At 40.3% G+C, this 25,607-nt stretch overlaps 1 long non-coding RNA gene across 1 annotated transcript in view; it reads right to left on the bottom strand.

Moving 5' to 3' along the window:
• LOC120395256 overlaps positions 1–24,142 on the bottom strand; it is a 28,953-nt gene extending 4,811 nt beyond the window's left edge. The window contains exons 1-2 of the long non-coding RNA XR_005592547.1: positions 24,051–24,142; positions 23,810–23,937 (exon numbers count right to left, since the gene is read on the bottom strand). This is a non-coding gene — a long non-coding RNA (uncharacterized LOC120395256). The remainder of the gene's footprint in view (positions 1–23,809; positions 23,938–24,050) is intronic.
• Positions 24,143–25,607: the final 1,465 nt, after the last annotated feature.

Genomic DNA, 25,607 nt, shown 5'->3' with positions numbered 1-25,607 from the left:
GTACTATTTCTGTGAGATCTCTGCCTGTGAATATCACCAGGAGTTGTACATTGTTCTGGTTTTATGCCCTTGGGGCAGCCACATACTCTGAGACAAATAGTAATCATCCTCTTTGCATATTATACCTTAATTTATTTTTCTGCAATGTGAGAACTATAAAACCAATACGTGAAGTGCATTATATTTGTTAAAGTGATTCATTTCCCAGTCTCATGAAGTGATCATGTTGCTGCTGAATTGTGAAGCTGTGCATGCAAACATCATTTTGCTATTTCAGAAATACATTGTCTCATAGAATCCTATACGCATTCAAAGAAAAAAGCACATTAAAAGGAAAACAAATGCATTTTACCAAATAAAAATAAAATACAAATGAGACTGTTGGATTTAGGTCATGGGATTAGTCATAGAATATGTATTTCATGGATTTAAACTTACAAATATAAACATCAGGAGACAGGGATCTGGATTTTTTAAAAGAATGATAAGGACTTTTGTACATTCCTCAAAAGAAAAGGTTAAGGTTAATGATTATAAGTCACTGGCCTTCCAGTTGTAAAGGGGTGTAAGGCAAAAATGCCATCTCTCACCTTTTCTGACTTTCTCATGAGGAAACCAGCTGCTAAAAGCCCTGATATCACTTGCAGTCTCCTCAGCCGATGGTGTTTACAATCATGTTGATGTGTATATAGATGACCCATTGCCCTTTGCTGCAAATCATACCGTGTCCTATCTATCATGATGGGAATGAACAAACAGAGGGACAAGGTGTCCATGTTGAGAGCCAGATGCTATTTGGAACTTATATGGGTGCACAAGGGGAGAGGGGAAATAAAGGCCATGCAGTTTTCCAGCCCCTGTGCTCAAGGGAATGTAGGATCTGCTCCCTTCTGGGCATATGGCCAAGGTTTTATCTCCTATGTGGTGATCAGCAGAGCTCGCCAGTCGCTGATAGGGGGCATATACTGCACTGCATGGAGGGATGTAACAGTGCACACACTTGTCCTGCACATTGGGGAGCAAGTGTAATGCTGGCCCTGCCAACCCCATTAAAATGAGGTCATGACTCACTTTGGGGTCCCGACCCACAGTTTGAGAACCACCAGTAGCTGTTTAAAGATCGTCCTTTTATTTAGTAACAAACTCCTGCTGGGACTATGGAATGACATTTTAAATTCAGTATTATTTATGTTTGTATTTCCTTAAGTGAATATGTGAAATATACACATAAAAAATGTACCCTTCACTATATATATTGCTTCTTACAAATATAGGTGTCCCACTGAGAGTCAAGGAACCTTGTTATTGAATCTGGGGATCAACAGCAATGAAATTAGTAAATCATCTCCATGTAGTCTTGAAGCAATCAATCAAAATATTACATTGAAATCTTATTATTCATTTTATAGTTTAGAATAGAAGTGCATTAAACATTTGATTGGAATCAATGGAAAATATAAGATGACTGGGAGACATCTTAATGTATTAAAACCAACTTTCTTTTGAAATGTTGTGTAGACAGCAAAATTCCATGTTGCGTTAAAAATACAAAAGCCCTTGTTTGTCTGAAGTAAACAGAAAATAAACAGTATGCAAAATATTTTTTTCTTATGCCCAATGATATCAGAAGGTCTTTTAACCAATGTTTTGACTACTTGTGCATCAGAAGTACATGATGCAGCTATAAATCCAGGAAAATAAAGGTTTCTGAGAAAATGCATACAGCAACAACATTAAACATAGTATTGCAAGTATAATAGTAATGCAATTTATTTTATCAGCATCTGGACAGAAATTGTGCTTAGTACTTAGTCTTATCACTCGTCTTTTAAGTGCTATTTTCCTCCACTCAGCTTTCTCATATCTTCACTGAGTCTTTTATTCTTTGGAGTGGTCTTCTATGCTCTCTCTTGGAGACTCGAAATTTTCTGAATTGTTTTGGGCATGAAGTTGAGAGTTTAACAGCACTAAGCTAGGCTGCTATTTGTACACCACACTCAGCTCTGGCCATACATCTCAGTACTACAGGGACTCCTCGGTTGAGCATTTTCAAGTAAGAAGTCTTGCTACATTTTCTGTGATGTGAAGAAACATCCTCTAGGAACTAAGGACCTAATCTAAACCACATTGAAGTCAATGGGAGTCTTTCCATTGCTTTTAGTGGGATTTGGATCGGGCCCTAGGTCGAAATCAAGAACTCACTTCTGTTAGTTATATTTGATGCCTTATTTATGGAACAATAAGGAGAGGTTATTTGACTGTCCCACTTAGCATCTACCCACTGCTGTTTACAGAAATATCTTGGACTAAAAATCTGATCTTGCAACTGGATTCAGACTGGTGGCCTCTGTGTCTGTCTGGAACCAGTTACAGGATCAGAACCATGGAATCTGAGCTTGCAGTCCAAACACCACCAGAATAAAATAATGAGAGCGTAGTTTCCATGAACAGACCCATACTGTCAGAAGACAGAGAGAATTCTATTTCCTAATAATAATTATACTGAATTTCTTTCACCAGAAATAGTTTTTATTAAATCATTTTTGTTTGTTTTTGTATTTTTATACTTTTTAATTGTGTTTTTGAAATCTCATTCATAATGTTCATTAATCCCAAACATTCAGCTTTGGATTCTTTCCAAAACTTTATATAAAATCTTCAGACATTCCTGCTTTCCTGTGATTCAATCATGATGTTTCAGTGGTTTGTGAAAATCCCTGAGTTTTATTTTGTTTCTGAAGACCCGTTTATTTTCAGTAAATAATTTTGTAGAATGTTCTATGCTGAACACTCTTCTGGTCTTCTACTCATGGGACTTAAAATATGTTAATAAAAAAAGAGTGAGTTAAGAAAATCCCCATGGACTCTTTGACTCCTTATTGCTGCTTGTAAGTATAAGGGTATGTCTACACTACGGGATTATTCCGATTTTACAGAAACCGGTATTTGGAAACAGATTGTATAAAGTCGCGTGCATGCGGCCACACTAAGCACATTATTTCGGCGGTGTGCGTCCATGTACCGAGGCTAGCGTCGACTTCTGGAGCATTGCACTGTGGGTAGCTATCCCATAGCTATCCCATAGTTCCCACAGTCTCCCTCACCCATTGGAAATTTGGGTTGAGATCCCAATGCCTGATGGGGCCAAAAATTTGTCGCGGGTGGTTACGGATAAATGTCATCAGTCAATCCTCCCTCCATGAAAGCAACGACAGACAATCATTTTGCGCCCTTTTCCCTGGATTTCCCTGGCAGATGCCATGGCATGGCAACCATGGAGCCCGTTCAGCCTTTTTTCACTGTCACCATATGTCTGCTGGATGTTGGTAACAGTCGCGGTACTGCAGCGCTACACAGCAGCATTCACTTGCCTTTGCAAGGTAGCAGAGATGGTTACCAGCCCTATTGCACCATCTGCTGCTTTGGAAATTGGCAATGACAGTTACCAGTCCTATTGTACTGTCTGCTGCTGTCATGGGTGCTCCTGGCCGGCCTCGGTGAGGTCGGTCGGGGGTGCATGGACAAAAATGGGAATGACTCCCCGCGTCATTCCCTTCTTTATGTTTTGTCTAAAGGTAGAGTCAGTCCTACCTAGAATATCAGGCAAGCCTCCTAAAGAAATTGAGAGGCAAACGGCATCCTGCAGAAATGATGAGCTGCATGCCATTCTAGGGGGTGCCCCTGCAACAACTCCACTCGTTGCTGCCCTCCTCCCACACCCCTCCTGGGCTACCATGGCAGGTATCCCCCCATTTGTGTGATGAAGTAATAAAGAATGCAGGAATAAGACACAACAATACTGACTTTATTGAAATAAAACGGGGGCGAGGCAGCCTCCAGCTGCTATGATATTCCAGGCAGGACTGAATCTCCAGGAGACAAAGCTTAAAGAAGGGAATGACCAGGAGTCATTCCCATTTTTGCCCAGGCGCCCCCGGTTGACCTCACCGAGGCCAGCCAGGAGCACTCATGGGATGATGACGGCGGATACCAGTCCTATTGCACCGTCTGCCATCGGGAAGAGAAGGGGAGGGGATGCTGCTGTGTAGCACTGCAGCACTGCGTCTGCCAGCAGCATCCAGTAGACATACGATGACATTGAAAAAAGGCGAGGTACGGATTTTTCCCTTTTCTTTCACGAGGGGGCTGATGACATATACCCTGAATCACCCGCGACAATGTTTTTGACCCTTCAGGCATTGGGAGCTCAGCCCAGAATGCAAATGGTTTTCGGAGACTGCGGGAACTGTGGGATAGCTAGAGTCCTCAGTCCCCCCTCCCTCCCTCCGTGAGCGTTCACTTGATTCTTTGGCTTTCCATTACACTTGTCATGCAGCACTGTGTTGAGTCCCTGTTGTGGCCTCTGCCTATCTTGGAGATTTTTTCAAATACTTTGGCATTTTGTCTTTTGGAATGGAGTTCTGATAGAACAGATTCATCTCCCCATACAGAGATCAGATTCAGTATCTCCTGTACGGTCCATGCTGGAGCTTTTTTGGGATTCTGGGACTGCATGGTCATCTGTGCTGATCGGCGCTCCACTCTGGGCAAACAGGAAATGAAATTCAAAAGTTTGCAGGGCTTTTCCTGTCTACCTGGCCAGTGCATCCGAGTTCAGATTGTTGTCCAGAGTGGACACAATGGTGCACTGTGGGATAGCACCTGGAGGCTAATACCGTCGAATTGCGGCCACACTAACCCTAATCCGACATGGCAATACCGATTTCATCGCTACTCCCCTCATCGGGGAGGATTACAGATATCGGTATTAAGAGCCCTTTATAGCGATATAAAGGGCTTTGTTGTGTGGACGGGTGCAGGGTTAATTCAGTTTAATGCTGCTAAATTCGGTATAAATGCGTAGTGTAGACCAGGCCTAAGTAACTGTGGAGTTTGGGCTGCAAGGGGTTATGAAAGAGCAGAAGGATCTAAATGCAGTGGAAGAGAAAGTAGTGGAAAAGCCAAAGTTCTACCAGGCTGCGGGAGCATGTTACATTGAGATTATGTGGAGGCACATTCTTTCCTGAATCAAGACAATCTTAGTGCAGAAAGGAAGGGAAAGGGCTGTCAGCAAGATAGTTCTGGATCCATGCTTCTATGGGCTGTAGAAGCAGCTGTGGAATGGCTGCTGAAATTCTGTATTCCGGAAAGGAAAATTTTTTGTCTTCTATCCCCACTTCCCTGTATCCAATGTGATCCACTTTGCAAAGCCTAATTAATCAGGCTTTGTGCACGGGTCCAGAGTTTAACCCTGAATGTCAAAGTCTCTTATGTTATACCAACAAAGCTAGTGCCTAACTGAATCAATTGCTAGCCTGCAAAATGAAAGGCATACTGGATTAGAATAGAAAGTAGAAACAGAGGTGACTTTATAGCCATGGTTCCTCGCCCCTCCTTTCGGCTGTGGAAAAAAACTATAATCTTCTTTTATGTTCTCCAGTGACAAAAATGATTTATAGACACAATTTTTATTTAAAGTGTATTTATAATGGTGCTCATGAAAGGTGCCAGAATGACCCCAGGCCAGAGTGTAGTAGTATACTAAAAACATTCGTACAGCACTAGTAATGGGAGTGAAAGCTTTCTACCTCCTTCCCCTTCCTCTCCCCTACATGCACACACCCCACTGGCCAACATTCCCTAACTCTGGCCCGTGGAGACACTTACACAAGTATACTTCCATTTCCATGCTCAATATAGGACTGCTGTGTTACTGCAGTCAATGAACCCCTCCTGGAAGAGTATTACACGAAAAAGTTGGGGTGGGAATCATGCTTTCCTCTGCAACAGCCCACTATTACTCCATTCTGGTATAGCAATTTCTATGTTTCTGATATTCATTATGGCCAAAATGTTAAAACTTGAATGCCTAAAGTTAGGAACATAAGGCCATTACTGTGTGGCAAGCCAAGGTATGAATCTACAGTGCACCAGTTTGCTGCACAGTAAAGACAAATGCGGATACTGCTACAGTGAAAGTCCTGGAGAGAGGCTTAGCATACTACTGCACAGTAGACGGGGGTTTTCACTGCCTCCATGTGGGATGCTACTTCACGACAAACTGGCGCATTGTAGATTCAGTCTCTGGTTAGCCGTACAATAACCTGCCACATAGACAAGCCCTAAAAGCATATTTGGTACTGAAAGAGCATTCCAGTTTTCAGAAGCACACCTATAGTTCCGCAGTAACTTGTAATGGAACTAACACTTCCCTCCTTTTCTGTTTTCCGTGGGCTTTGCAAAGAAATGCATTTTGAGCTAAAATTTCTTATGCTTGGTGTCTGCACAAAAGGATGTGTTTCGGAATTTTTCAGCAAACTACATTTAGATGTTCATGGGTTAACTGTATGTTTTAAACAAACACACCCACCCTGCTCCCTACAAAAACATTATCCATCCTATATATTGTGAGGATACATTTTATGAATGCACAACTGATATAATTTTGTGCAAATATCAGTTGTGTGCCAGATCTCACTGAGATCTATGGAACCAGCTAAGTTTAAAGGAAATTGCATCCATAGTTTTTTATTAATGGTCACTGAAATGTTTCCAGGGCATACACAATGGGAAATGCTATTATATTTCTTTGTTCAAGTTACCTTTTAGAATGATGGGTGTACAATGCCCAGAGCTATTGGTTTTCCCTGCTAATCACAGAGTGGTTCTGAAGCAGTTTTAGCTTAATCTAAATTTGCCAATTCATTTAAATTTAAAGGCTAACAACATGTAAACACATTTAAAAATATGGGACACAAAACAGTGGGTTAAGAAGATGAGACGCCACTGCCTGAGAAGCTACATTGATTAAAGGAATGAGCAGCAGGCTAGAATCCTTGAACCTTTGCATTCTAGTCCTATCTCTGTAAGTAAGGATTGCAGGATCCTATGGCAGTGTGCATGAGTTGAAGAAGTCCATGTGTAACTCACCTTAATTAAATGCACACACTTTAGGTAAGGATTCATTCATAAGAAGTATATGAGTGTGTGAAGATTTGTACTGTTTGTATGGAGATTACAAGTGGGAAAGATTTTGCTGAAAGGTGGAAATTCCAAATATTTTCCATTTTTTTCTTTTTCCATCCAGTATCTCTCTTTAAAAAACCCAAACCATACAGAATTTAGATGAAAAATAAGGCCACTGAAGTAATATTAAGGTCAAATATTTGAAATAAAATTATACATAGGAAGTAATATTCATATTACATTTCATCTGAACTGTGTTAAAATGCATATTTAACAGCCTAAATTACAATCCAAGATCCTGTTAATCTGGGCAGGCTGACCAAAAATGAATGCATGGAGGCCATGCCCTGTGACATCCTGCCCAGGTCCCTCCACAGTGTAAATCATTGTAAAGGTCTCATGAGTCACATCTCTAGAATGCTTGGCAGACAGCAGAATCCAGGTGTTATCTGTCATCTGCTTTTGTTGCTGGTTATGGTGTTTCTGGTATAGAGAATATGTGCCTGACATAATTTGGTTTATGTTTGTCCAACATGCAGACATGTTGAATGCCTTTCCAACATACTATATACTGTGAACCTTTATGCAATGCTGAATATAGAAAATGCAATATTTAATGGAGATATTTAAGTGGCTTCATGTAGGTGGTTCTCGACTGACTAACACGTGGAAAGCATTTTTATAACATTTTATTTACTGTAGATGGATGAATGTACAAGAGTAGCTGATTTATTTACCTACCCATATTTTAATATTCATGATGATATTTAGCATGAAGAATATCTTTTCAGCCTTTGGAACTTGTCTTATTTTTTTCCAAGATGAGTAATTTTCTAGAAATTCACTAATATAAATTTAGCCCACTGGGGCACCAATTACTTGGAAAATAAATCCTATATGTTCATTTTCAATTTTCTTGAGAGGCAAATTAAAAGCAAAATAAAATAAGGGAAGAAAGTGAACCCGTAGAAAGGTCAGAAACATCCTGCAGGAGTTCCCCAGCTGGAGGAGGGAATTTTTTATTTTGAACTATTGACACTAAGTTTTCTGATGGAAATTATGGATTTGATTCTGATCTCACATACACTACTGAAAATATTAACTCATTGGAAGTCAACTGAGATACACTAGTATAAGTTAAATCAGAATTGGACCCTTCTGCCTTTGAGATTTTAGTGTGTGAAAGCATATTGATGTCAATGGGAGTAAGCCCCATATGGTTAAAAAAGGATGACTTTTCAGCTGTAACTTCAGTTTGCAGAGTATATTACTTTTGCAATCACACCCTTAGGAATGTGCAACCTGCATATTTCAAATCCTAGCATCTTTTGCATAGCAGTGACCATTGTTGGCTGTGCACATGCCCTCTATTAGGATCTGAATATTGGTACAAAACCATGTAACAGTTGGCTGTAGCTGCCTTCAATTCCCTTTGCCACTTAGAGTACCATGCAAGTGCTCTGAAGAAGCAGGAAAAAGAGAGTTGACATATGTGAACCTGCAGACATTTATTCTGATAGATCCAGTTGACCTTGAGCAACTTTCCTTTTCTTTCATATGACCCCCTGCTATTTCTTAGACATAAGGGTAAGTGGCTTATGGTGCATGTTAGATGTAGGAGAGGATAGAGTATTCCAATTGAATCTCTCCAGATCTAAACTGGAGAATCCAGGTTAGATGTATTTGGTAATACGTTGACCAATAGATGGAACACCATGTCATTGGTACAATGTGTTTTTTTTTAAGTCATAAAAGTTATTGTTGGGTCATGCCATCTACATTATGCCACAAAAACATACACAGAAAGACTATTACTGAGCAGCAGTGTTATCCTTAGGATATCAGCAATAATCCAACATAAAGCTCGCATTGTGAAAATAGTGCTATTAATGTTCTTGAAATTAGCAGTTAGCTCTATGGTCAACACACCTTTGTTACCATCTCCATACATTTTCTGATTAGTTATGTTAGCTATTGACACTACTAGACTACCCATAAAATGATTCCAGCTTCTAGTAGAATTTTCTCATTGTAAACATAAAGGTGAGACTGACAGAAAAGTTACTTAAACAACAAGGAGTCTGGTGGCACCTTAATGACTTACAGATTTAATTGGGCATAAGCTTTCATGGGTAAAAAACCCACCTCTTCAGATGCATGGAGTGAAAATTACAGATGCAGGCATTATTATATTGACACATGAAGACAAAGGAGTTACCTCACAAGTGGAGAACCAGTGTTGACAGGGCCAATTCAATCAGGGTGGATGTAGTCCACTCCCAATAACTGATGAGGAGGTGTCAATTCCAGGAGAGAGAAAGTTGCTTTTGTAGTGAGCCAGCCACTCTCAGTCCCTATTCAAGCTCAAATTAATAGTGTTAAATTTGCAAATGAATTTTAGTTCTGCAGTTTCTCTTTGAAGTCTGTTTCTGAAGATTTTTTGTTTAAGTATGGCTACTTTTAAATCTGTTATAGAATGTCCAGGAAGATTGAAGTGTTCTCCTACTGGCTTTTGTATGTTACCATTCCTGATGTCTGATTTGTGTCCATTTATTCTTTTATGTAGAGACTATCCAGTTTCGCCAATGTACGTGGCAGAGGGGCATTGCTGGCGCATGATGGCATATATCACCTTAGTAGACGTGCAGGTGAGTGAGTCCCTGATGGTGTGGCTGATGTGGTTGGGTCCTCTGATGGTGTCGCTAGAGTAGATATGGGGATGAAGTAGGCAACAAGTTTTGTTACAGGGATTGGTTCCTGAGTGAGTGTTTCTGTGGTGTGGTGTGGTGTGTAGATGCTGGTGAGTATTTGCTTCAGGCTGGGGGGCTGTCTGTAAGCGAGGACTGGCCTGCCACCCAAGGTCTGTGAGAGTGAGGGATTGTTTTCCAGGATAGATTGTAGATCGTTGACGATGTGCTGGAGAGGTTGTAGCTGGGGGCTGTATGTGATGGCCAGTGGTGTTCTGTTACTTTCCTTTTTGGGCCTGTCCTGTAGTAGGTGACTTCTGGGTACCTGTCTATCTCTGTCAATATGTTTCCTCACTTCCCCAGGTGAGTATTGTAGTTTTAAGAATGCTTGATAAAGATCTTGTAGGTGTTTGTCTCTGTCTGAGGGATTGGAGCAAATTCGGTTGTATCTTAGGGCTTGGCTGTAGACAATGGATTGTGTGATGTGTCCTGGGTGGAAACTGGAGGCATGTAGGTAAGTATAGCAGTCAGTTGGTTTCTCGTATAGGGTGGTGTTTATGTGACCATCACTTATTTGCACTGTAGTGTCCAGGAAGTGGATCTCTTGTGTGGACTGGTCCAGGCTAAGATTGATGGTAGGGTGGACATTGTTGAAATCCATGTGGAGTTCTTTATTTTATTCTTCATATTTTTCTTATATACCTCCTCATGATGCATCTGAAATTTCTACTGAAATTTATTTAAAAAATGATACAGAAGTTATGTCTTCTAGGAAACAGTACAGTCACTGAGGTCACATTGTAATCTAAGGTAAATATATATTTAAAATAATGTAGTTGCTGACAGATTGGTCATGATTTTTCAAATATTTTCCTTTCTTGCACTCCACAAAATCTTCCAGTAAAGTCTTCTCTTTTGTCAATCCCTACTGTACACTGCAAGTTTGAAGCATATACCATAGACAAAACATCAGTGATCAGTGATTCTCAAGCTGTTCTATGCAAAGAAGTTTTGTTCATGGAGCTGATTCTGCCAAAGTGATGAAACAGCTGCCATCATTAAAGCATTGACAATTCCTGATATTCGTGGTCCAGTCCAATCCTCTTTTAGGGTTTCCAGGAAAATTGTGTCCAATTAAACTAAAAACAAATGAACCAAGAATCTCTCTCAAGTCCCATGAGTGCCCGATTCCTGTTTTTATTAGGAGTGTCTTTGGAGGCAATTCAACCATGTTCAAACTTGCAGCGAACAGCAAAACTGAAGGGATCACAAACATGGAGAAGAACAGAAAACTACAAAGTGACCTGGAGATATAAGATTAATTGAGGCTACAATCAATGAGAGGAATTAAGTACCAATAAATTTGAAGTTCTATACCCAGATAGAGGATATAAATAGACAGATAAAAATGAAATAATGTAATCAAGCAACCAAACCATTTGCATTAAAGTGAGTTTATATTAAATATGCCGCCACTGAACTGTTCTAATCTTACGGTCTTGTTTAACCAAGCAGTATAACTGCTGCCCAATAGATATGGAATTAGGAGGCTGAGGGGGGAAGCAGCCATGGATAGATGAGAAATTGTCCACACCGTATGCAAAAATTTGAGAATGATTTCCGTAACTTGCAATTTAGGATTGTCTGAATGAAAAATCCTCTTTTCATATGGGCTTTCATTTTGCTACTCTTTGATTTAAAAGATGATATTAATCTCTGGTGTGTCTTCCATTGTGTTTATTCACTACATATTTTGTTTACAGATTCAATAAAATATATAGCATTTATATCTGTTACAAACTATAGCTTCAGTGCTCCATAGAGACAGTGAGGTGGCTCTGGAGTCCAATACAATAAGAGGCCTTCAAAAGATGGTTGGCGACAATATGAAAAGTCCATTGCAGAAGAAGGAGGCATTAAGTACCTTTGGATTTTATGTTTTGGAACATTCAGTTTTTGACTACTCTAAGAAGGGAGACAAGTTTCAAGATATTCTCGCTCCTACCCGTCATTTCAGATATGTTATATTTTTTCCTGGCTAGTGGAACCCATATCCTGATCATGCAGCTTATTATTGGCTTATTTTGGCTTTTTCTATTAGGTTGCTGTAGCAACTTGATCCACCACTGGAAGTTCAGAAGTCATTTTACCTTTTTTTTTTTGACATTGTATAACCCTTCTTACCCAGTAATCCCAGGAGAAAACCTGTGGAATCCAATGGGAGAGTTACCACTGTTACTGCTGAGGTATAAAAGGAGATACTGAATGCAAAGGGTCAGTTTTGGAGCAGTAAAATCAAGGAATTAACATGTTTGTGTCACAGTCTTGTGAACATCCATTGGTGACAGTCCCATAAATCTTCAGAAGTTAGGAAGAGATCAGATACCACTGCCAGAGAATTTTGAAATGATTCTCTTGTACTTATCTAAGATGATTCCACCATCTGCCAAATTGACTACCTCTGTTAACAATGCAGCTATCTCTTTATCCCAGGTCAACATGTACTTTGCTTTTTGTTCCTCATCTGTTAATTTCCTACTGCTCAAAGACTTGTATGTTAGCAATAAGCCTTTTTATTTTAACTTGTACTTTATTTAAAACACAAATATATCAGGTTTACAGTCTGTAGCAGCAGGAGTGCTTGATGCCCTCTGATTTCTTTGGGATGTTTTTAATCAGGTGGAATTATCTGTACTAAGATCTCTTCTCTGTTAGACCATATGGTGGAGTGCAATTCCTCTAGTATAAGGTCTGCCTTTCCGGGAGGTCACTAATGCTTTTCTTCAAGATAATTATGTTTGCTGATTTGCAAACTTTATGTTGTAAATACTACAGCTATTTAAGCAAATTATTGTGAGGATGTTTTTTGAGTTTCAGCTTATGTCTACACTGCAATCTAAAGTTGACTGCAGCACATGTAAACATCCAGACCTAGCTTTTATCTAGCTAGCTCTAATAACAATAGCAGTGAAGCATAAGTGGTAGCATGGGCTAGCCACTTGAGTACAAACCCAGGGTCCCAAATGGACTTGTATAGCCCAGGCAGCCACAGCTTCACTACTATTGTTTTTCATGTTAGCTAGATGAAAGATAGGTCAGGTATGCCTACCTGTGCCACAGTCACATCTCAGATAGCAGTGGTCCACACAGAAAGCTTCACTAGTTAAACTAAAAGCATGTTTTCAAATTAATTTATAGTGCTGGTTGAAAACTGTCAAAACTTTTTTTCTGAGGAAAATTGGGTTTTTGACTAAATTATTTTTAATTTTTGTCAGAGAACTGAAAATTGTGCAGTATTTGGCAATTTCAGGCTGAAAACGTTTTGATTTTTATCATTTTGAGGGCAATTATTTCATTTGTTGACTGCTAAAAACTAAAAAAAACACAAAATGGTTTTGAGTTTTTTTATATTTTGAAGTAAAGGGGAAAAAATTCATAGAGGCAAAAACATTCTTTTCCCAACTAAATTATTGAAATTGGTACAAATCCCTCTATGACCAATTGATAGATATTAGTGTCCCAGCACAGTATGAGCTTTGGACCAAATCCCAATGTATGTTGTATGGATGTACCAGGGAAAGAAAGAAGGACCAGGAATGCCTATGACTCTCCTTGCCCAAGTTCATAGATGTACCAGCAGCATAGGACATGGTTACATGCACCTACAGACATGGGCAGCGAATAACTCCATCTCCTGCATTTAGGGAGGCTAGGCATGAGTGCCAGAAACTCCTTATTAGTAGGGTGGGGGGGTACTGGTGCTTGGACCATGGCTTCACCCCCCTGCTCCGCCATGAGGCCCACCCTTCCTCAGCATCTTCCCCCCAAGCAGGGGCGGCTCTAGCAATTTCGCCGCCCCAAGCACGGCGGCATGCCGCGGGAGGCGCTCTGGCGGTCGCCAGTCCCGCGGCTCCGGTGGACCTCCTGCAGACGTGCCTGCGGAGGGTCCGCTGGTCCCGCAGCTCCGGTGGGGCATCCGCAGGCACACCTGCGAGAGGTCCACCGGAGCCACCTGCCGCCCTCCCGGCGACCGGCAGAGTGCCCCCCGTGGCATGCCGCCCCAAGCACGCGCTTGGCGTGCTGGGGCCTGGAGCCGGCCCTGCCCCCAAGGCCCCACCCACACTACACTACCACTACACCCGAAGCCCCACTCCTGCTCTGCCCCTTCACACATGGCCCCCTCCACCTACCACTTGTGCCTCTCCGCCCCCTCTCCCAGCCCCCCCGGGAACAGGGGGAGCAGGAGTGGGAAGAGGAACAGTGCAGGCAGGCCATGTCGGGAAGAGGACAAGCGGGAGCGGGGCCTCAGAATGGAGCACGGGTGGGTGTCATTTCGGCAGCGCTGCTCCAAAGGCCATGGGTCAGCACACTTTTTGTTTGGGGAGGCTTAGCCTGCCCTGGCCTCCTATACCTACCACCCATGACTACAGACACACCATAACCCCAAGGAGATGTGATCTGTATACTTGAAGTGTGGTCAGGCACACTGTAAACAGGGGTTCACGTTGCTTTTTTCATAGCAACACTGTGTATCCAGACTCCCCTTTATAATGTTGCCCTGTACAGCAGGAAGGCTCCTGAACCATAATTTCAATTCTTCCATATCACTATGGCCGCTCCTGTCAGTAAGAGGAGGATTTTGCCCTAATCATTTTATATAAAACTGAATTTAAAGTAAAATGTGAATACTTTGAGTATTCCAAAATAAATATCCATAACATGTTTGATAAATATCTAATGTCATTAATTGAGAAGGCTAAACCCCTAAACCCTACAATTTGAGGTTACTTCAGATCCAGATCTCAACTTTGTGCCTCAGGCCCATCTCTATAATAAAGCAATAATTTAGATTACAAGCAGCATTAATAAGAAGAAATACAATCTATTTTAAGTGTTTTATTCTTGAACAAACAATTGAAAACAAGATGCCAATGAGATGTATAGTAACGATTGCCATATAAATAAAGTTCTGTATATGTCAAGTCACAGAGAGAAGGGTTAAGTACTTGAGTGCATATGGATGAATTCATGATGAATATTTAATTCATTTAATATTCTGTGTGTGACTTGCCTAACAGATGGTAATTGTTTAAAAATATTTGTTATTTGTAGAAATAGCAAACAGTTTCAAACAACACTTGGGTTTTAGCTTGTTCATTAGCCATTTATTGTGAATGCTCAACATTCTAAATCCATCCGTTAACCCAGGTAACATGGAATGTTTTGTTCTCTGACTGTATGGGTATAATCCAGAGATTCAGGCTCCCCAGCAGGAATACTCAGAATTAAGAAACTGAAATTAACTTTTCAACAATATTACTAACAATTTCTGTTTTAAAGATAGTCTAATAAATACTATCTATTGGGAAATGTATTGGTGGAATAAAAAGGGTACAAAACCAATAAAATCAAACTCATTTTGACATTTGAAAGGGTATTTATGAATTTGCCTGTATACCACTCGGTCAGTTTTACAAATATCAAATTATCCTTAAAATAAAATTAAGTAAGTGATCAGCTTGCCTCCATATTATGAATTTAATATTAAGATTTTTAAAATGAATATTTTCGTTAATCTTGGTAAGAAAAACATTTTAAAATACAAATATAACCTCAATAGACTGATGAAAACTATTTTGTTTATCAAAAAGATGTGCAGTGGTATACATTTGCATATCTTAGTGTGCTAGCACTTGTGGGGAAAATGCATGTGGTAGTATTTTCCATTAGAAGAAAAAGCAAAATAAAAGAAAATGCAGGTAATTTCGTTATCTACTAGTGAACCATTTGGAATTTTTCTTTAACTACAAAGTCTACCAAAAGTAAAAAATAAAAAGACAACATTACTGACACTGATTGCAATAAAAAAACTATTGTCGATGATAAAACTTGATTTGAATATTTTATTTTCCTTAGATTAATATGAATATGTATCAGAAGGTCACTAAAGTTCACAGTGATTTTAATAACGTAAACTTTTTAAAGAAGCTGTTCTCAGGCCCAGGTCAACTAAGGAATTTAGGCTCTGCAGTGTCCAATTTTAGGCCCCTTGAGAATCATTAGGATCCACAAAGCCTTAGTTAGGGAGCCTTGGCACCTATACAAGAAATGGAGAGAGAGATGGGTGCCTAGAATGCGATCCACAAAAGCCTCACAGACCCAATTAATATTTAAGTATAGTGGAATGACTTCAACAAAAGAGACTGAGAAAGACTCACATCAGAATATCCCCTAATCCAGTGGTTAGTGGACTCACTTAAGAGGTGGGAGATCCCTGTTCAAATCACTTCTGATCAGGCAGAAAGGGAAATTGAACCAGGATCTCCGATATCCTATGTGAGCACCCTAACCTCAGCATTAAAGGTTATAAGGCAGTTATCTGCCTCTTTCTGCACTGGAGGATGATTTGTGTAGAGTTGATCGTGCTCTGAGCACATCTACCAGATCAGGCCCTGTAGGGAAGACAGATGGAGGAAAATCTATGTTCTCCTAGAATGAGGATCATGCTGGGGCTAAGTGTGAGATAGGTATCCTGATGCTTAGAGTGAGGCAGCAGTGTGCATGTTCAGAGACAGACACTTAGGCACCAAATGAGTTTAGGCCAGGGGTTGGCAACCACTGGCACGCGGCTTGCCAGGGTAAGCCCCCTGGCGGGCCGGGCCAGTTTGTTTATCTGCCGCATCAGCAGGTTCGGCTGATCGCGGCTCCCATTGGCCTGGGACAGCGAACTGCAGCCAGCGGGAGCGGTCCGCCAAACCTGCCGACGTGGCAGGTAAACAAACTGGCCTGGCCCGCCAGGGGGCTTACCCTGGCGAGCTGCGTGCCAGAGGTTGCCAACCCCTGGTTTAGGCCCTCCAGGATTAGGTGGCACCAGAGTAGGGCTTCTGTGGCACACAATGGTGTCTAAAATTGGGATGTAGGCACAATAGGATAGTCAAGGGTAAATATGGCTAAATTAAGTTAATCCAATTCTCATTTGGGGAATATATTGTTTACCCATTTCTCATTTAAGGAATAAAGCTTTTACTAACTCCTATTCTTCAGTGGTAAGCAAGAACTGGCTGCATGACCACCACAACTGATGTGCACATTATCTACTAGCTGGTTATGCTCAGCAAGAGAGATCAGTCATGGAAATTGTGGCCTGTAAAAACCACAGTGAGCCATCCAGTGCTACTGCCTATGTGGATTGACTGACCATATGTGTGGACCATTTAAAAGAATATGGACTTAATTGTTTCCTCAACAAATCTGAGTTTGGTTTCTGAAGCTGAGCAGTTCCCATACACAGTGTTGCTTGTTTCATCTACTATTATACTTACAAATTAACCACTCTTTTACTGATACTGCACACCCTGAGTGCCTACCATGCCATGGCCTGGCCTGGAACATCAGTAAGGTAAGTTTACCCACTTTTTCTTACCACTACATCACTGCTTATGCACCTAAATTTGGGTGTAAGAGCCTAAGCCCCTTTGTGGATCTGGCCCCTCAGTGGTCAATATCTGAAACTACATGAAGTACCAGGATTTTTATATTAAAAAAATGTTGACAATCCACAGTACCGCCTTAATTTGCAAAAGAGATTTTCAACTATGTACAAGAAAAAATGAAATCAGTAACTTATCTTCTATGCTAAGGATAAAAAACATGTCATGCAGTAATCAGTTGAAAGATGTCCCCCCAGTGATGGTATCTCTTATGGTTATTTTGAACACATAAAGTAAACAAATACACAGGCTCGATCTATTGTCAAATTAGTTATCCTCACAAAAAGAAGCTGTGTGGTACATTGGTGACAATTTATTCCAAGAATAGAATACAGAAATAAAAATATGAAGAAACTTTAAAAACATGTAAAATGAAGTTGATTTACTACCCTGAGATGCCTTTTAAGTATGCAGTGTGTGTTGGAGTGGAGTCTTTACCATTTTGTTTTATGTGATAAATCAAATATTGATGAACTTGGAAAAGGAAGAAGTGTTTATAGCTATGATATGAAGTGTAAAAAGCTTAACATTGGGCTGAAGGTTGCAGAACCTGGTGCTATTAATCAACTAAGACTCGTAATGATCAAGATGTTTAAAGAATAAGGCTTTAAATAATTGAGTTGAGAAGACAAAGAATATAGTACAGGATAGCTATGACAATGATCTCCTTAATGTTTTTTATTAGAAAATAGGTTCCTGGAAATATGGCCCCATACACTTCGATCCTGCAAACACTGGTGCACTTGCTTAACTTGAAGCAGGTGGCTACTGCGACTGATTTCATAGGGCTACTTGTACTTAATGTTAAGCACATGCATAAATGTTTGCAGGATTGGGCCTTCCTTCTTTGCAGTAGATGCATATTGTTGATAATGACAAGTTTTCAGAGGTGGCAGTAATTTTTAATTTCCTGGGGAGGCAGAGTATCAGACTATTAAATCAAAATGTTAAAGGTTAATTTAGCTTACTTTGAATGTACATAAATATAATTTATTCATTTAAGTGTTATATTACAAAAATGAAAATATGTGGTGTGGACATCTGAGATATGATACAATATGTATTTTGGGACAAAATTCCAAAATTGGGTGCTATTCCTACAATGAGCTCTGCATAGGCACATACAACTGACTTGACATCCAATTCATGTTCAATCCCCAGAGTAAAATACCAGCTTCACTGACTTCACTGGGGACAGAATTTCATCCCTGCTTCCCTTATGGGTGTTCAGATAAGGTCAGAGCAATGGCCAATGCGTTCATCTGAAAACCTAGGTCCAGATTTTTAAAGGTATTTGAGGCTTTGCTGAGCTCAGCATTGCAATGCCTCGCATATTTAGGAGCCTAAAGCTCATTTAAAAAGTGATTGAGACACTTAGGAGCCAAAATCCCATTGACATTGCCATCTGAAATACCCAAATCTCTTTTGACAATGAGATTTAAAGCACCTAAAGCAGATAGGCATTGCCACACAGAGCACAATAATGCCTAAATACCTTTAAAAATCTTGACCCTAGCTCTTTGCACATATTGAATTAAATGTAACTAGTGAATGATAATCCCATAGTAGTGTTGCACTGAATGTCTAATTTTAGCATATTCTGCCAAATCCCAAATAACTGAATAGAATAAAATTTTCAGTCACAGCTAAATGGTGTATCAATGCTGTGATGGTCATACCAATAAATGATAAGGTCACAGGGAGAACGTTTGATCTTTTATAGCAGCAAAGCACTAAAATGATACATATAATGGCCCACATTTCACGGAATAAATAAAAATGACTAACATTGATTTGTGTCAACCTCAGAATGTATGAACGCAAACAATGCTTCGAAAATATAAAATGCAGTGTACTTGTGGTTAACAACTTTTTTCTAACATGGAAGGTGTGACTTCATTCTCTTTTATTACTTTATCCTTTTTATTTCACACTTTCATTGATTCTATCTCCCCTTTTCCATTATCTCCTTCAATTTTTGGTCATTTGCTCGGTTTTTCTTTATATCCATTCTTCTCTTTACCCTTTCTGTGTCTCTAAGACTACTCCAATTCCCTTTTCCTCCTACAGTTGTCTGCCATTCCCAGTCCCTTTGCTTCTGTAAAGGGGCAAGTAGTGAACCGGTGCTGGGAGAGAATGGAAGGTTGGAGTGACACCAATGGGAGAAGGGCCCATGGTGAACAGGCTAGAGGGTAATAGAGGGTTGCCTGGTGTCAAGGAGAGGCTCAGATGGCAGGGAAATCCATAGAATTGAGAAAAGAATGGATCTTCCACTGGGGAGGTGGTGGGAGGAAGCTTCAGCTAAGTAATCAAAACAGTACTCATCCAAAGCCCCCATTATTAGAATCTTGGTTGAGAGAATGCCTATGCTAAACTGATCACGTGCCTATAGCCTAACTTTCTGTATTTGAGGGGAAACACATTAGTGGTGACTTTACTAGAATAGTAATTATTTCCTCAACACATTCAGATTGGTCTGCACAGAATGTGGTTACTGCATAGTTTGCTCATTTTGACACAGACTGTGAGCAGCCAGAAGGAAAGGCAATGGGAATCAATACATAAAGTCTACTCATGTCAACACCACTGGGCCACAGTAAGAACAGGCTGCTCATGATTCTCCAGGAGTCACTGGTGGTGCTGAGCTATAGGCAGGCATGGAAGCAACCCTCAGGTTTTTTTTTAATGTTGGGAACTAAAATTCTCATGCCACCTTTGTGAAATGATTTCAAATAAATAAGAATGAATGCAAAGTACTATGATTAGTAAGGAATAATCAATTGCACACATACAACCTGGGAAATGATGCCGAAGAAGGAGTACTTCAGAAAAGGATCTAGGGGTTATAGTGAATCACAAACTAAATATGAGTCAACAATGTGTTGTGGAAAATCAACCACATGTTGAGTTTGGATCAGATCAGCCTGAGGCACCTTTATTTTATGCGAGCATATATGCAAGGAATCATAGAATCATAGAATATCAGGGTTGGAAGGGACCTCAGGAGCTCATCTAGTCTAATCCCCTGCTCAAAGCAGGACCAATCCCCAACTAAGTCATCCCAGTCAGGGCTTTGTCAAGCATGACCTTAAAAACATCTAAGGAAGGAGATTCCACCACCTCCCTAGGTAACCCATTCCAGTGCTTCACCACCCTCCTAGTGAAAAAGTTTTTCTTAATATCCAACCTAAATCTCCCCCACTAAAACTTGAGACAATTGCTCCTTGTTCTGTCATCTGCTACCACTGAGAACAGTCTAGATTTATCTTCTTTGGAACCCCCATTCAGGTAGTTGAAAGCAGCTATCAAATCCCCCCTCAGGCTTCTCTTCTGCAGACTAAACAATCCCAGTTCCCTCAGCCTCTCCTCATAAGTCATGTACTCCAACCTCCTAATCATTTTTGTTGTCCTCCACTGGACTCTTTCCAATTTTCCACATCCTTTTTGTAGTGTGGGGCCCAAAATTGGACACAGTACTCCAAATGAGGCCTCACCAATGTTGAATAGAGGGGAATGATCACGTCCCTCAATCTGCTGGCAATGCCCCTACTTAAACAGCCCAAAATGCCGTTAGCTTTCTTTGCAACAAGGGCACACTGTTGACTCATATCCAGCTTCTCATCCACTGTAATCCCTAGGTCCTTTTCTGCAGAACTGCTGCCAAGCCATTCGGTTCCTAATCTGTAGCAGTGCATGGTATTCTTCGGTCCTAAGTGCAGGATTCTGCACTTGTTCTTGTTGAAACTCATCAGATTTCTTTTGGCCCAAAGCCATTGATCACTACCCGCTGAGCCTGACAATCTAGCCAGCTTTCTATCCACTTTATAGTCCATTCATCCAGCCCATACTTCTTTAACTTGACAGCAAGAATACCATGGGAGACCATATCAAAAGCTTTGTTAAAGTCAAGGAATAACATGTCCACTGCTTTCCCCTCATCCACAGAGCCAGTTATCTTGTCATAGAAGGACATTAGGTTAGTCAGACATGACTTGCCCTTGGTGAATCCATGCTGACTGTTCTAGATCACTTTCCTCTCCTCTGAGTGCTTCAGAATCAATTCCTTGAGGACTTGCTCCATGATTTTTCCAGGGACTGAGGTGAGGCTGACTGACCTGTAGTTCCCTGGATCCTCCTTCTTTCCTTTTTTTAAAGATGGGCACTACATTAGCCTTTTTCTAGTCATCCGAGACCTCCACCAATGGCCATAAGTTTTCAAAGATAATGGCCAATGGCTCTACAATCACATCCACCAACTATTTTAGTACCCTCGGATGCTGCGCATCCGGCCCCATGGACTTGTGCTTGTCCAGCTTTTCTAAATAGTCCTGAACCACTTCTTTCTCCACAGAGGGCTGGTCACCTCCTCCCCATGCAGTGCTGCCCCGTGCAGCAGTCTGGGAGCTGACCTTGTTCGTGAAGACGGAAGCAAAAAAAGCATTGAGTACATTAGCTTTTTCCACATCCTCTGTCACTAGGTTGCCTCCCTCATTCAGTAAGGAGCCAACACTTTCCTTGACCTTCTTCTTGTTGCTAACATACCTGAAGAAACCTTTCTTGTTATTCTTAATATTTCTTGCTAGCTGCAACTCCAAGTGTGATTTGGCCTTCCTGATTTCACTCCTGCATGCCTGAGCAATATTTTTATACTTCTCTCTGGTCATTTGTCCAGTCTTCCACTTCTTGTAAGCTTCTTTTTTTGTGTGTTTAAGATCAGCAAGGATTTCACTGTTAAGTCAAGCTGGTCGCCTGCCATATTTACTGTTCTTTCTACGCATCAGGATAGTTTGTTCCTGCAAACTCAATAAGGATTCTTTAACCTCAATAAGGAGAGTCAGCATAGTCCCATGCAAGGTGGCAAGCTACTCTGCCCTGTTTAAACTTTAACTAGCTTATAACGGTTAAAACCACAGACATTACACATATTTAGACATTACACATTACACAAGTAATTACACATACTTCCGTATTAATTACCTTATTGGAATACCAAAGCAAAAACAAGCATATTCCCCACTAGGTCCCTACTGTTACTCACTGTCTGTTCTTTTGCGGTCAGCAACCTTTCTAACACTACTGTTGCAGTTATATATTTCATAAGCATGGAAAATTACAAATAGTTCTGTTTGGAGATTTTCCACTGTGACTCCTTTCACCCTTGACACACAGAAGCAACTTTCCATCACTCTTTCATCACTCTGTCCCCCTCCTCTCTGCCTCTTATACACACAGACAAGCTAAACCAAAGTTCAACACAGCCTAGAAACAAGCTTATCCAAAATTTAGGCCTAAAAGCCCGGCCAAAGTTGTAAGCCCACCATATTTTCCTTCAGAAATGTAATACCATTGCAAAAAAAGCAAACATTCTGGGATGTATTAGCAGGAGTGTTATAAGCAAGACAGAAGAATTAATTCTTCCTTCTACTCAGCACTGATAAGGCCTCAGATGGAATACTGTGTCCAGTTCTGGGCACTAGACTTTGGGAGAGATGTGGACAAATTGGAGAAAGTCCAGAGGAGAGCAAAAACAATGATTAAAGATGTAGAAAACATAATCTCTGAGGAAAGATTTAAAAAAATTGGGTTTGTTTAATCTGGAGAAGAAAATACCGAGGAGGGACATAACAGTCTTCAAGTACGTAAAAGGTTGTTATAAAGAGGAGGGTGATAAATTCTTCTCCTTAACCACTGAGAACAGGACAAGAAGTAATGGCCTTAAATTGCAGTAACGGAGATTTAGGTTAGATATTGTGGGGGGGAGGACAAAAAAAATCAACCTTTATAACCATAAGGGTAGCTAAGCACTGGAACAAATTACCTAGGGAGGTTGTGGTATCTCTGTCACTGGAGCTTTTTAAGAATGGGTTAGACAAACACCTGTCAGGGATGGTGTAGATAATACTTAATCCTGCCTCAGTGCAAGAGACTGGACTAGGTGACTTATTGAGGTCCCTTCCAGTCCTGCATTTCTATGATCTATGAATGAAAAAAACAACACTATGAAGTGTTAACTATTATCTATTGTTATAAGATTTCTGTATAAACATCTGTCTATTTTATCTTACAGAGAATTTCAAGTCACTTGACATTCATTGTAAGAACATACAGTCAGTATCAAGTAAGAAGTTGACAGACACTAACACCCCTTCTTTTAAGACTGTAGAGAAATCTCCTCTCCACGCTACATATTGCTACACTCACTATTACATTTCATGTTTGAGAAAGAATGTGGGCATAGTTTTAGAGAAAGGGATGGAGGATAAAAAGGTTAATGACAGGACTTGCTTTGAAAATGTAATACAAATTAACGGACTTGGATCAGATATCACTGGTCAGGGTTCAGTGGTATCTAATTTAAAAACCAATAATCTAATCATCTGCTAGAAATCCAAGAATATCAAGAGATGGCTTTTTAAAATGAAAACTTAGGAGCACTGCATTAACAAGCTGCAACTATTATGTAAAGATAATCATGAGCAAAATGTCTGATATCAGACATTCCTATTTGTGCAAATACAGACTAATCACAAGCAAAATAATTACTCCCCAGTGCCCTTTTTTTTTACACTTACAGTGACCATCAAGGCCCCTTTGTGCACCACAACAGCTAGATGAGAGGAGCAGAACAGCTTCTCAATAGAACACAGAATCAAACAAAACATGTACCTGTCTGCCATGATCATCTCTCACCAGGCCTGCAAGTGAAAAGTTTTTGTTTTGCTTCCAAAACAAGTTCTTCCACTAGGCTGCTGCCCATCAATCTTTCTTTAAAGAACTGTATTTTATTGTAGTAACTAAAGCAAAAAAGGAGGAAAAACAGTTAAAGTAATGAAACAATGAATCAAGTCCTTAGGGGTATGATTATTATTATTTGATAAACCCCACCAGTGAACTGGAGCATACATACAGCGAGTAAAGAAACACAGCGGAAATCTAATCACAGATTCTGCAGTTTTCTCATCTGTTGTTCAGTGATTCAGAGAGGCCATCAATTCTGAAAGCCAAATTCTGCCATGTGATGTATATATGACTCACAATGACCTCAATGGAACTATGCGGATATTAATTTTAAAACTTGGTTCATTTGATGTTGAGTTCCTTCTCTTTCCAAATACTATGCAGAAACTCTGGAAATCTTGTTAGTTCTGATGTCAGCTCAGCACTCAGATGTCAGGAAGAAAGGACTTCTTCATTTTCTGAGTAGGAATTTTGCTTTTGTCTTGCTTTGAAGGCCAGTGCCAATCTTAGGCTATAAATTCTTTCCCACTCTCTTGTGTGTGCAGGATTTTTTTAACCTGTTAAATTGAAGGGAAACAACAACAATAGCTTATATTGTTCCCTTTTTATTCTTAGGGCTTTAAAAAGGAGTGTATCATTGGGTGAAAGAAATGAAACACTGAATTTACAAAACAGGAGGGAGAAGACACAGGCTTTAAATCACCCTTGCACTTCCTGATTCTGGACTGCTCTCGGGGCTGGAGAGGACCCTGGTGTAATTTAGGGCTCTAAGTTACAGTAGTCTCCACAAGCTAAGGCTGCCCTATAGGCCATAGTGTTGCCTGAAATCTCTGCAGTGTTGTGAGATGTGGCCCCACCCTGAGATGCCCCTCCTACAACAGCTATGCTATGGCATGTCCTCAGAAAGCAGCCTGATGACTCAGTTATGCAGTTCCTGTGCTGAGGGAATCTTTACACCACTACAGCCTTTTACCTGGCATAAAGGGGCCGGAGTGGGGGTTAGGATGTCACCCACTATCTCCATTTTACATATGAGGAAACCGAGGCACAGAGATGAAACACTAGGTCACACAGCAGGTCAGTAACACACACTATATATATAATATATTCCATTATTAAAAACCTTGAAAGAATGTTATTTAGGTGGCAGAGGAAAGCACTTGGAAGTTAATAAATGCCAAATGTATGATTATGCGTGCAACCATAAATCAGCCCTTTTATATTTTCATCTTATTCTTCATAGGTTCTTATACCCTGCTCATCACTGATGTGTTTCAGCCCCTTCCACTAGTGTGTTAAGCAACTGAATACACAAGTTGTATGCTCTCTCATCCTCTCCCAAAGAGAGAAGGGTATGCAGTGGAGTATCTTGGTTTAGTAGTAGGTTTTTGATTGGTTGGTTTGTTTCACTATAAATGTACCAGTGAATAAATATTCCTGTTAATAAATATATCAGGCAGAGACCCTGTAGAAAAAAAATACTATGAGGTCATCTAATTAAAGTCTGCATCAGAATGCACATGCATAAGAGGGCCAAATTAAGGTTCTACAAGCATTTGTAAATCTAGTATTTCTTATATTTCAAGTGCTTAACTTTGCAACATAAACAACATTTTTTTTTACATAGGAAGTTAAATTTTAAAATCTAGGTGGTGCCTTCTTTGAAGGAAAAAGGCAAAAACAAAAGTATGTACAATTATAACAAATCCCCATCAAGCCTTATTAG

This window comes from Mauremys reevesii, linkage group 1 (assembly GCF_016161935.1).
Source record: "Mauremys reevesii isolate NIE-2019 linkage group 1, ASM1616193v1, whole genome shotgun sequence".
Classification (NCBI taxonomy): domain Eukaryota; kingdom Metazoa; phylum Chordata; order Testudines; family Geoemydidae; genus Mauremys; species Mauremys reevesii.
The sequence above is the reverse complement of the archived record's forward strand: the minus strand, read 5'-3'. Positions and strand labels throughout refer to the sequence as shown.